This window comes from Rhipicephalus sanguineus, chromosome 2 (genome assembly GCF_013339695.2).
Source record: "Rhipicephalus sanguineus isolate Rsan-2018 chromosome 2, BIME_Rsan_1.4, whole genome shotgun sequence".
Lineage (NCBI taxonomy): Eukaryota > Metazoa > Arthropoda > Arachnida > Ixodida > Ixodidae > Rhipicephalus > Rhipicephalus sanguineus.
In genome coordinates this window covers 141,601,341-141,614,161 of record NC_051177.1, presented here as the reverse complement: position 1 = coordinate 141,614,161, position 12,821 = coordinate 141,601,341, and the positions used below count along the sequence as shown (strand labels likewise).

At 48.3% G+C, this 12,821-nt stretch overlaps 2 non-coding genes across 2 annotated transcripts; both read right to left on the bottom strand.

Annotated features, from left to right (window-relative positions):
- Positions 1–4,580: 4,580 nt before the first annotated feature.
- Positions 4,581–4,700, bottom strand: Trnal-caa (transfer RNA leucine (anticodon CAA)). The gene is made up of 2 exons: positions 4,663–4,700; positions 4,581–4,626 (listed from the first exon to the last, which is right to left on the bottom strand). It is a non-coding gene; the product is annotated as a tRNA-Leu (tRNA).
- A 7,352-nt stretch (positions 4,701–12,052) lies between these two features.
- Trnal-caa (transfer RNA leucine (anticodon CAA)) lies at positions 12,053–12,172 on the bottom strand. The gene is made up of 2 exons: positions 12,135–12,172; positions 12,053–12,098 (listed from the first exon to the last, which is right to left on the bottom strand). It is a non-coding gene; the product is annotated as a tRNA-Leu (tRNA).
- Positions 12,173–12,821: the final 649 nt, after the last annotated feature.

Sequence of the window (12,821 nt, the reverse complement as noted above, 5' to 3'; positions counted from 1 at the left end):
CACTGTCTATGGCCAAAAACCTGATTCCTTGGGGGTGCAGGGGAAAATCTTTTTTAAGTGTTCTCTGCAGTATATCCCACAGAAACACTGCATCCCAACATTCTAAAAACACGTGATCAATTGTTTCCTCTCTTTTACATATTTCACACTGTACGCCCCAGGGTAGGAAAAATCCCCTTTCGGCCATCCATGTCTTCACTGTCAGCGTGCCAGTGTGTAAGCGAAAGAAGAAAGTTTTCACACCTGCTGGCACAGGCATTCTTTTTACACGCTTGAAAACATCTTTTCCCTTTGTTGTACTGTACTGAGTTCTGTACAGTGGCATAGGCAGCACCATTTCACGCAGGTCTCTGTATAACTTTTTCCTACTTACATCACTTAAATAGTTCAACGAAAAACGAGTAAACAAAAAGCGCGCAGACATAACTACTTCTCTGAGAAAACCGCGAATGCTTCCGTGCACATGTTCTGTCGAAACAACAAAGTCAGGTAAGGCCTGACTTAATCGCAGCTGGCACATTGTCCGCAGGAAGGGGTGTTCCACATCCCTTAAGAACATAAAAACGATTGACTACTTGGCGCAGGTACAAATGACTTAAACCAATCCCACCATTACGGACTCGCATAAACAGATTTGTTCTGCTAGTTCGTTCCCACGTGGAGCCCCAAATAAACACTGCGAATATGCGGTGGAGCTTTTGGACATTCATTCTTGAACAATGAATCACTTGCATGACATACCACAGTTTACTTATGAAGAATAAGTTACATACTGTAGCTTTAGCGAAGACTGACAGGTTCCATCCGTTCCAGTTATTGGCTTTTTCTCGTAGTTTATCTATCTCATCATGCCAATGTGGTTCACTGTCAATATAATTGCTCAGCGGTACACCCAAATACTTAACGGGAGTGGTAACAAACCTTAAGTTGGCGAACGTGTCTGGGGTAGACGGCCATTGACCGTGCCAGAACCCGAGACACTTCCCCCAGTTCACAGCACTTCCACTTGCAATACAAAAGGACTTGACTGTTTTAGCAACATGCAGAATGCTGTCGTAGTCTGTACAAAATGTGGCAATATCATCGGCGTAGGCCAACAAACGCACCTCTACTTGTTGTAATTTAAAACCACGTATCTGTTCGCTCTTTATAATGCACTGGCAAAACGATTCAACATACAGACCAAAAAGCAATGCTGAAAAGAGGGCACCCCTGACGCAGAGATCGTCGCACTGGTATACGTTCACTGACCACTTTATTCACTATTAACTGCGTAGTGCACGACCTGTACGCCATTGCGACTCCATCTCTAATAACATGGCCTACATTGACATGGTCTAGTACTCACAACAGAACGTCATGGGGAACCCTATCAAAAGCTTTTTCGAAGTCTATCTGTAGCATGGCAACTGCAGCACCTGTCACATCACAGCATTCCAGGATAGAACGGGCGATGCTTGTATTCGTTTTAATCGAACGTCCTTTGATGCCACACGTCTGGTGTGGCCCTACTATCTCTGTTATTACAGTTTGCAGTCTTTGAGCTAAAACTTTCATGAAAATTTTATAATCACTATTAGTTAAGCTGATAGGCCGGTAAGCAGCTACGTTACGCAATTTTACGGGATCGTCAGTTTTAGGTACTAGTATCGTGTGCGCTGTAGTGAAGGACGGGGGTAGAGACTTTGTTTCGTAAGCTTCATTGTAAATATTGGTCAGAATCGGCGACAGGACGTTCTTGAAAGCTTTATAAAACGAAGCACCAAGGCCATCCGGGCCCGGCGACTTTCCACAAGTCATGCTCTCTATCGCACAGTTCACCTCGCCAACGGTGATAGGCTGCTCCAAGAGTTCTTTCGTTTCGTTGTCCAGCCGTGCTATCAAGGCAAGGAACTCGCTTTTGAAAAGTTCGATGTCAACCACGCTTCTAGCGAACAATGCACTACAGTACTCCGAAAACGTTTTATCTATTTCGTTAGTTTCTTTAGTGATTACGCCTTCACGTTCAATTTCTACTATTTGTTTCTTTTGCGCATGCCACTTTTCCGCACCCAACGCTCTTGTCGTCGGCGTTTCCCCGCTTATCAGCCTCTCAGCTCTTGCTCGAACTAAAGCACCGCGGTATCGCTCGATGTCGATAAATTCTAGCTTGCGTTTTATAGTCTTGATGTCCCCGATGAATTCGCCAGGTCTGCGTGTTTCATGATTGATAAGCATCTGAAGGTTCGAACGCAGTCTGTTTTCCTGAGCTCTTGCCTCTCTAGCGACGGCGCTGGATCGTTCCAGTGCTTTCATTTTAATCTGATTTTTAAAGAATTCCCACCTTTCCCCCATGAGCAATTTACTTTCCATATTCAGTGTCTTAAGTAGTGCAATTGCATCCTTCACAAAGACCTCGTCTTTGAGCAGCTTGCTATTCAATTTCCATAACTCCCATTGAAATTTATTTCGCGTTTCCGCCCGATTAGCAATAGTAAATTTGACCAGGCAATGATCACTGAAACAGACCGGCATAACATGGTACTGCTGACAAAATGGTAAAATATCCAGCGACACGTACGCTCTGTCTAGTCGGGCATGGCTCGATCCTTGGTAATGAGTTAATTGTACAGCACGTGCACCTTCTAAACATTTTCCTACATCTTCAATGCAGAAATCACTCACTATTTCTCAAAGAGCTTTGGTGCTTGCATCATTGAAATTCCTCCTGCTCGTTTTATCTGCTGCAGATAGTACGCAGTTGAAGTCGCCGATAATAATGACTAGCTTCTGGCATTCGCAGAATTGGCGAACATGCTCAAAAAAGGAGCGTCTTTCTTCTACATTATTGGGTGCATTCACGCAATTAATACGCCACTCCTCATTCTCAAGAAGGAAATCATAGACAATCAAACGCTCGTCACAACAAATTATTACCCGTCTCGATAGGCACAAGCTACGGCGCAGCAGTAGGCAACAGCCCGCCGATGTTCCTACAGCATGACTAACCACGGTATCATAGACCAACGTGAAACGCCGCACCATGTTCCCAGTCTCTGCTTCACCATCTACTTTAGTCTCTTGTATCACTACAACGTCGAGGTCATTCTCGGTCACCAAACGGTACACCTGACTCTGCTTTCTTTTTGACGCAAGGCCTCGTACGTTAAGCGAAGCGATGCGTAGTGATTTAGCAAGGATGATCATTGCAATATCAAAGAGAGGCTGGGAACTTGGTGCTTACCTCAGGAAGAAAGGGCATGCCAGGCCGTTGAGCCATGGCGCCGTTAGCATTACGTCGGCGCAGGTGGCGGAGTTGCCGCCACCGTTTTGCTGGTGGACAGATTCGGTCGAGGTCGATAAGTGGGCCGTCGAATGGGGGGCGTCTTGCTCGGGGGTTGTCCTTCACCATCGTCGTTCGTTGTTGCCTCGCCAGTGTCCTCATGAGCCCGCTTGGCTGACGGACTGGAAGTCGAAGCCTCCGAATTGTCCATGTCCGCGGGCTTGTCCCCGTCGTTATCAGCCAGTGTAGCGCAGAGGTCGTTATTTTTGCGGGCCTTCGCATCAGCAGCCTCCGTCAGCGGTGGCCACTGCTCGGTAGATGCCTTGCTTTTCTCCGCCGCTTCTACTGAGGTCGACTCGGAAGGTTTAACGGTGGGTGGGGCTTCGCGTCCCACTTCTGCCACTGTTTCTTCTGCATCCGCTTCGTCCATAAGGTGCTCTGAAGTATCCACGCCTCTCAGGGAACCGGCGGCGCTTGCGTAACTTTTCGCACATTGGGTTGCCTCATGGCCATAGCGATGGCAAATAGTGCAACGTGGCACCTGGCACTCCCTACGGATGTGTCCACTAGCTTTACAACGAAGGCAAAGTGGGGCTCTGCCTGGTACAACAATCAGTGCAAGCTCACCGGCCACCTTGATTTGGTGCGGAAGGTCATCAATCTTGACTCCAGGACCCAACTTCAAGGTCACCATTCGAGTCGTTGAGCCCTTGTCTGCGACGCCTTGAGCACGCCAACGTTCTCTAGAAACTTCACTGACCTTCCCGTACGGCAAGAGTGCGGTTCGCACGTCTTCGTCAGACACACCATGAAGCAGCCAGTGAATCTTGAAGCGAACGCCACGGTCATTAGGGTCAATAATAAGGAACTTGCGGTCTTTCACCTTGACGTCTTTTGCGGCGAGCAGCTTCTCCGTAGCGGTGGCATCTTTCAAGGTGATAGCCCAGACGTGATTCATCTGGTACGCCCCCAGCGTGACAACGTCGGCGAGCATCCCAAGATGAATCAACGTGTCCCTGAAATCCTCGACTCGATATGGCCTTGCACTTACGTCTGCGTGCATAAAAACAGTGTTCAGCACAATTTTTCCTGTTGGCAGGTTCGGCAAGATAACCTGATAATCTTCAACAGCATCAAAAGGCCTGTTTCCGCGGCCCGCTGGGGCCGCTGATACCGCTCCGTCGGAGCCCTTCATTCCGCGTCCGTACGCTAGCGTGGCCGGAAGTGGAATGCCACTCGGCCATTCTGACACGGCGTCAAGGACACAAGCACAGCGACCAGTGATTTTGTGCATATAGTGGCGTAGAAAAAAAAAGTATGTCAGAAGTGGGATTCGAACACACGCCCACATACATGGACCAGAAGTCTCGTTTAACCCGCATCGCAGGGTAAGGTTTTCCCTTGAGTCTGGCGCCTTAGACCACTCGGCCATTCTGACACGGCGTCAAGGACACAAGAACAGCGACCAGTGATTTTGTGCGTATAGTGGCGTAGAAAAAAAGTATGTCAGAAGTGGTATTCGAACCCACGCCCACATACGTGGACCAGAAGCCTCGTTTAACCCGCGTCGCTGGGCAAGGCTTTGCCTTGAGTCTGGCGCCTTAGACCACTCGGCCATTTTTTTTAACCTGTTCATAGCGATACAGACATTAGACAGCACAGACACTATCGGCCCCAGCCGAAAAATCAAAAGGTGCAATCCGCGATTGTATCTTGTTGATGATTTTTGATGGTAGCCATTTCATCAAAGGCAGGTAACCACTCTTGTGGTTCACTAAGAGATTTGTACACTTCTCGCATAAACAGAACAGTTTCTTTAAACTATTCACTAGCAGGCCTTATATCTACATCTTCATTTCGAACAGCCATTCGTGTTTTCCACACGCTGTGCACACAAAATGGCATCACCATGTCGTAGGGAACACCTCCTGTTTCTTCAAATGGTAAAAACCGGATACCGAATTATGTTAATGGGAATTCTTTTTTAAGTGTCCTTTGTAGAATACCCCAAAGGAGGACGGAGTCCCAGCAATCCAAGAAAATATTCTCAATGGTTTCAGGTTTTTTGCAAATGTAGCAGTTTACACCCCAAGGTAGAATTTTCCTTACTCTTTTGGCCACGGTTTGACAAGAAGCGTGCCCGTATGTAGCACGAAGAAAAACGTTTTTTGGTAGCCCTGACTGGCATTCTTCTAAGCCGTTTCAAAGCATTCTTTTCATTCCCGAGTACAGACGGAATCAGACTTGTCTAGAGCAGTCGAGCGGCCGGCTGCGGACTGCACAAGCGCCGCGTACCGGCAGTCGCTGGGTTCGAGATATGTTGGATACAAGCGCCAAAAGCCCGCATGTGGCATCGGTGCTCGCAGGCACGTAGGCAAGGCCCCCCCCCCCCCCCCCCAAATTTGTCCAGCCTTTTATATTCGTCCAGACTTTTTTTTTCTTTTTGCCATGAAAAGACTTTCTTTCGAATAATTAGGCCTTGCCCCCCCCCCCCCCCCCCCCCACCGAAAAAAAAAAATCCTGGCTACGTGCCTGGGTGCTCGGAACCATTTCTGTTATCGGCCTGTCGATTTTTAACGAGCGAAGGTGGACGGAAACGGCGCTTATTCTTTGCCTGCTTCGGTTTGTGTAGCCGCCGCCGCAGCTGATAAATGAAGCACGCTTCCCGTCATGCATTCCTATCTGATTGAAGTCAAACGATTGGTAGCGTTCAAGTCATTTCTTTTTTTTTCTTGCTTTCTAGCATACCGAAAGAGCACAGCAACTTGACGACGCTTAACGCAACATATAGACCAAAATATGAAACGCTAGAATCAGTAAGGTAAGCATAACTTTCGGGGACGCAGATTAAAAGCCTGAATCTGTTTATGTGGTGTTTACCATTCCGATGTTCATACGGTTTTGTGAATTAAAATGTAAAATCCATAAGTTAGGAAGCAGATGTCAACAATAAAGCATGCAGTGTTTTTTTCTTTTTTTTAGAATTAGAGTATCTATGGACAAAGACAAAGCGAATGATATTTTACCGTACGGACTTCTGAATTACAACACTAATTTCAGAATATAACTTTGGGATAATACTACTAAGCTCTGCAACAGTTTCAAATAGGCTATTCATTGTTTCAGTAAAATTTGTCCTCTTGAGATAGTCTAAAATACGCATTTTGCGAAACAAAGATGTGTGTAATGATGCAGCAAGATGCTTAACATTACACAAAACTCACAAAGCATCCCAAATAGCTCTAGGGCCATTGTGCGCCCCATTATGGCGATCGCTCGCCGCTCTCCCTTAGTTAGCCGCGGAGCCATCGCAAAATAAAACGTCTTTCTTCGCGTCATTCGTCGTTTGCGTCTGTCACTTCATGTGCTAATAGGCGTTGACGTCACCGCTCACCGCAACGCCGATAAATCATTGCCATTTTTTATGTTCATTCACGCGCGGTTGTCAAAGCTAGCGCAGGCATTCCGGTGCGCATCCACGCTTATCACGAACAGCGGTGGTTCCACAAGCGACAGCACGCAAAAAAAAAGGAATAGAAAGTAACCCAGATAACTGACTATCTCTTATGTCACGAGTTACAGGCTGACATCCCATTTAGGCCGCAAGTATGCATGCCACATGCGGGCTTTTGGCGCTTGTATCCAACATATCTCGAACTCAGCGACTGCCGGTACGCGGCGCTTGTGCACTCCGTAGCCGGCCGCTCGACTGCTCTAGACAAGTCTGATTCCGTCTGTACATATATCGCCCGGTATCTTGGAACAGGACACATAACATCCACCTGATCTTTGTACAATCGCTTTTTGTGACAGAGCCCAAATATTCTAACGAAAAGTGCGCTCTCAAGAACCGATAAGCGCTTATGTCATACCAAAACCCTTTCACTGACACTTTTGGTGCTGCGCTTCACGTAACTAGAAAATCTGGCATTGCGTCACCCTGTCGCGTCTCAATAACACATTGCAAGAAACCATTACTTCCATCACGCAGGTACATGAATCTGGCCACTATCTGCTTGAAAAAAAAAAATTACACCATCTCCCGCTAAAGGGAACTATGAGGCGATGGGAAGCCGGAGCACTTGCACGATCGCGTTCCGTTGGCGTTCGTTGGGCATGCTACGGACCTCGGGCATGCTACCGACCTCGCGTCGTGGAACGCGAAGAGGAACACTACGCGCGTCGTGTCTTCACTCTAGCCTAGCCGTTAATTCTCACAGGGCGAGCGGGGAACGCGGTCGACGGGCGCGTGAGAGGGAAGCAGCGTAGGAGAGAAGAGAGAGGGGAAGGGGACGCGCATGCGCTGGCGCTCATCGCGGCGCTGCGCAGGAGAGGATTTCGGCATGTCGAGCCCGCATTTTAGAGAAGTCAACCGAAGCAAGCGCTGGACAACGCGCGCAGCGCTCTACCGGCTTGAAGGAGAGGAGACTAGGGGAGGAGAGTAGCGCATGCGCAGCGAGAGCAGAAACGAGAACGCAGGAGAAGCGCAAGCAGCTGCTGGGAGAGAAGTGGAGAGAGTAACGCGCAGCTGTTGGATAGAGGGAAGGAGGAGAGTTGCGCATGCGTAGTATGAGTGCGGACAAGCAGGCCGTGGGACATACCCCTAGCAAGAGATGCTTCGCATATAAAACAAGTTTTGTAATCCAAGTCCACTTTTTTTTACCGAATGAAACAAATTCAAACGACTTGTACGCTCCCATTTAGATCCCCACACGAAAACAGCAAAAATTCAGTGCATCTTCTGCACACTCATTCGGGACATAATACGTGTAGCATTTAAAACCCATTGGCGACAAGAAACACATTACACGCTGCCGATTTCGCAAATATATTAAGAGGTCCCTGCCTCCCCACGTGGTTGTTTGCGCCTTAACCCGTTCAGCTTGTTCTGTCCACTGCGTCTTCGTATCTTGGTAATGTTGCAAATGCACGCCAAGGTAACTGGTTGGGGTGTCGGTGAACGCTATGCTTTCGAAAACAGTCCGCCTACTACCCCACTGGCTATGCCAGAAGCCTAAGCTTTTTTGCCAGTTTATGGCACTACCAGTGCTACTACAGAATTGTCTGGCATCTTTAAATGCCTCCCGAATGATCTCTTGGTCTGTACAGAACAGCGCAATGTCGTCTGCGTACGCTAGTATTTTTACCTCTTGATTTATTAGACGATAGCCACGAATATTTTGGTTTTCACGAATCTTTAAACAGAAAGGCTCAAGAAAAATAGCAAAGAGCAACGGCGACAGGTGTCACCCTTGACGCACTCCTGAAAGCACCGGTATATTGTCACTCGGTCGTTTATTTATTATCAGTTGAGCAGAGCATTTTTCATAAGCCATGGCGACACCGTCCTGAATTATTCCCCCACATTGATGTATTCTAACGTGGCCATAAGAATGCTGTGAGCAACTCTGTCGAAAGCTTTTTCCAAATCGAGCTAGACCATTGCGACGCACCCGAGGCTCGCGTCGCAACACTCCAGTATCGTGAATATTAGTGAATATTGTTCTCTTCTTTAGTCCGCAAGTTTGGTGAGGGCCAACTATTGTGTTAATAACAGACTGTAGCCGTTTTCCTAGTACCTTCATGTACATTTTATAATTCACATTCGTGCGACTTATAGATCTATATCCCTTTACTGACTGTAGCTTAATTGGGTCATTTGTTTTAGGTATTAGCACAACGGGACTTCTTCTAAGTGAGGGTGGTAGCTGTTTAAGTTCGTATGCTTCTGCTATAACACTGTGAGGTATTTCTGCAACTTCGCCCTTAAACGTTTTGTAGAAGAGCGCTCCCAGCTCGTCAGGTCCTGGTGACTTTCCGCTACCAAGGGTTTCTATTCCGTGCAAAATTTCAGTGACTGAGATGGGCCTTTCGAGTCCCTCTTTCACTCACTTCGTCATCTACCTTTGGCAGAAGCGCCAGAAAGGTATCTACGAACTCTTCGGATACTTTGACCTGTCTGCCTAGCAATGTCCGGTAATGTTCAACAGAGGCTGTCTCTATTGTACTTTGGTCTGCCGACAAAGTGTCGTTGTACCAGATTTCTTTAAAACGGTTACTTGATGCGTAACCTTCCTCTTCGCTGAGCACGCGTTTTGTTGGCGCTTCCCCTTGCCATAATCGCTCCGTTCGTGCCCTTATCACTGCGCCTTGATAACGATACGCATCCATCGCTTCAAGTTCGCTTTTGATCGTTTTTATTTCTGTACTAAATAATCCCGGTACAGTGCACTCGGCATTTTGAAAGTAACCTAGCATGTTTTGTAATTCTTTTCCCCTTTGTTTTGCTCTACGGCGTATCACCGTCGTCCTCTCAATCGCAAGTAGTTTTACTTCGTTTTTAAAATTCTCCAATGCCTCCGCTATGTTTGACACAGCGTCCTTTCTTACCGTATGGATTTTTTCCATTATAGCTCTCACGAGGCATTCGTCTTTTAAGATATTATCATTCATTTTCCAGAGTTCCCAGTTAAATTTCGACCCACTGTGTTTTTTCCCGACCGTACAGACCACTATGCTGTGGTCGCTAAAGCTCACATGTTTCACTGCGTAATTCGTGAGCATTGGCACAAGACCCGCGGGCATGTATATCCGGTCTAGCCTAGCATGGCTCTCCCCTTAAAAGTGAGTGTAAAAAACTTCATTTCCAGTTAAGATGTTTCCGACATCGGCTAACTGAAAATTCGACAAGATTTCATGAAGCCTCATTGCACTCGTATCTCTACCTCTCGTATTCTGTACAGGATCTTCCGGCATGCAAACACAATTAAAATCTCCTAGGAGAACCACATTTCTGTCGTGTGTCAAAAGGTTGGCCACATAACCAAAAAATTCTTTTCTTTCCTGTACGATGTTTGGAGCATACACACATATTATTCGCCAACATACATCATGTAGAGCAAAGTAACACAGTACAAATCGTCCATCCTGGGTTGTTAACACACTTTGTTCAACGATACCGACAGAAATACGCAGCATTAATAAACACCCCCCTGACTTGCCCACCGCATGACGTATGCAAACATTGTACCGTGATTTAAACATATCAACCATTTTCGTTGTTAGCTCTTCACTTTCAATCTCTGTTTCTTGGACAGCAAGAACGTCTATGTCGTTTTCCATCAACAGGCGATTTAATTGTACTTGTCGCCGCCTGGCCGTTAACCCTCGAACATTAAACGTGGCAATACGAAGTGCTACGTTATTATTACTGGCCATGAAAACAGAAGAGAAAGCTCAAAGTACACGCGCACAACGAATTATACTGCCAACAAACTTACATCGTTCTACTCTCCCTTCATGTTGGACGCATAGTTTGTAGGCCCACCAGTTCCGTTGCAAACTAGCACTAGGGTCAGGAAGTTCCACACGAAGACCGTCCACAACCATAGACCCCTCCCAGAGTGCGACCCCGCTAATGCGGGGCAGCCAACGGCGAATTCCGCTCGTCAGGCGGAATGTTCGGTTTTGGTTTTAGGGTTGCGCGTCTCAGAAGGGTGGCTTTCGAAGGAGGACCCTCGCAGCTACCGTCATCACCTTCACGTCCATCTCCTCCCTCTGACGGGTCCCTGGGTCACTTTGAGCTCGCACCGGTTAAATCCATGCCCTCAACATGCTGTTCAGTAGCGTCTCCTCCAGAGGAGCTTCGAGGTGCCTCCCCTTTAGTAGCCACCACCTTTGGACATTACCATGGACGCCTCCACTCCCGCTCCGGCTTGACCTTTGTTGTCTTGACTCTTGTCTTTTCTTCCGCTGGGCTGACATTCTCCACTAGCCTTCAGGTCTGACCTCAAAGCAGGCGCGTCGCTGCTCCCTCCAGAAGTTGCTTCCTCGTCGGCCTGGTCCATCATGTGTTCCTCCATGGCGTCGCCCCGGCCAGATCCGGTCACATTGGCGTAGCTCCTCACGCACTGGTTCTTGTCGTGGCCGTAACGACTACAGAGCCCACAGCGTGGCACACGGCACTCTCGCCGGATATGGCCGGTGCCAGGGGCGTAGCCAGAAATTTTTTCGGGGGGGGGGGGGGACCCCCTTGGCCTGGCCGGTGCGTGGCACCGGAGGCAGAGCAGGGCTCTGCCAGGTACGAACACGAGCGCATGGTCTTCACCCACTCGTAGCTGATGTGGTACGTCTTCAATGGTCATGCCAGCTTTCAAGCGCAGCGACACCAGCCTAGTGTGAGAGCCTTTGTCCCCACATCCTGGAACACACCACTTATTCCTGCATATCTCAGTCACGGTACCGTATGGCGCTAAGGCCGTTCGAACGTCCTCGTCGGGCGTCGTGTGAAGCAGTCAGTACATCTTCATCCTAATGTCCTGGTGACAGGGGCCAATAGCGACGCACCGGTGGTCCTTCACGCTGAGCGTCTTCGCCGAGAGAAGCTTCTTTTTTCCCTCTTCGGTCCTTAAAAGTTATTGCCCAAACGTGGTTCATCTGATACGCCCCTAGGGTCGTCACCTCCGGCATCAGCTTGAGTCGATCGAGCGCATCGCGAAAATGCTGAACTCGGTATGGGCGGGCTTTTAAATCACCATGCAAAAGCACAGTATTGCAAACAGTTGTACCTGATGGAAGCTGGGGCAGAACGAGCTGATAATCCTGTGTCGACGATTCCATAAGCCTGATACCGCGACCCGGCTGAGCCGTTGAAACCGCCCCTTTCGAGGAGCACAACATTCCGCGTCCGTTCACTACGGTGGCCGCCACTCGGCCATTCTGACACGGCATAAAGGACACAAGAATAGCGACCAGTGATTTTGTGGTTATAGTGGCGTAGAAAAAAAAGAATGTCAGAAGTTGGATTCGAACCCACGCCCACATACGTGGACCAGAAGCCTCGTTCAACCCGCATCGCTGGGCAAGGCATTGCCTTGAGTCTGGCGCCTTAGACCGCTCGGCCATTCTGACACGACGTCAACGGCACAAGAAAAGCGACCAGTGATTTTGTAGGTATAGTGGCGTAGAAAGAAAAAGTGTGTCAGAAGTGGGATTCGAACCCACGCCCACATACGTGGACCAGAAGCCTCGGTGAACCCGTATCGCTGGGAAAGGCATTGCCTTGAATCTGGCGCCGTAGACCACTCGGCCTTTCTGCCACTGCGTCAAGGACACACGAACAGCGACCAGTGATTTTGTAGGCATAGTGGCTTAGAAAGAAAAAGTGTGTCAGAAGTGGGACTCGAACCCACGCCCACATACGTCGGCCAGAAGCCTCGTTCAAACCGCATCGCTGGGAAAGTCATTGCCTTGACTCTGGCGCCTTATAGACCACTCGGCCATTCTGTTTTTTTTTTTTCTTTATTGCCACACTCGGTCATTCTGACACGGCGTCAAGGACACAAGAACAGCGACCAGTGATTTTGTGCGCATAGTGGCGTAGAAAAAAAAAGAATGTCAGAAGTGGGATTCGAGCCCACGCCCACATACGTGGTCCAGAAGCCTCGTTCAACCCGCATCGCTGGGCAAGGCATTGCCTTGAGTCTGGTGCGTTAGACCACTCGGCCATTCTGACTTTCTTGTTTTTCATTGCCTTGACTCAAACGAAGTACATGAAAAA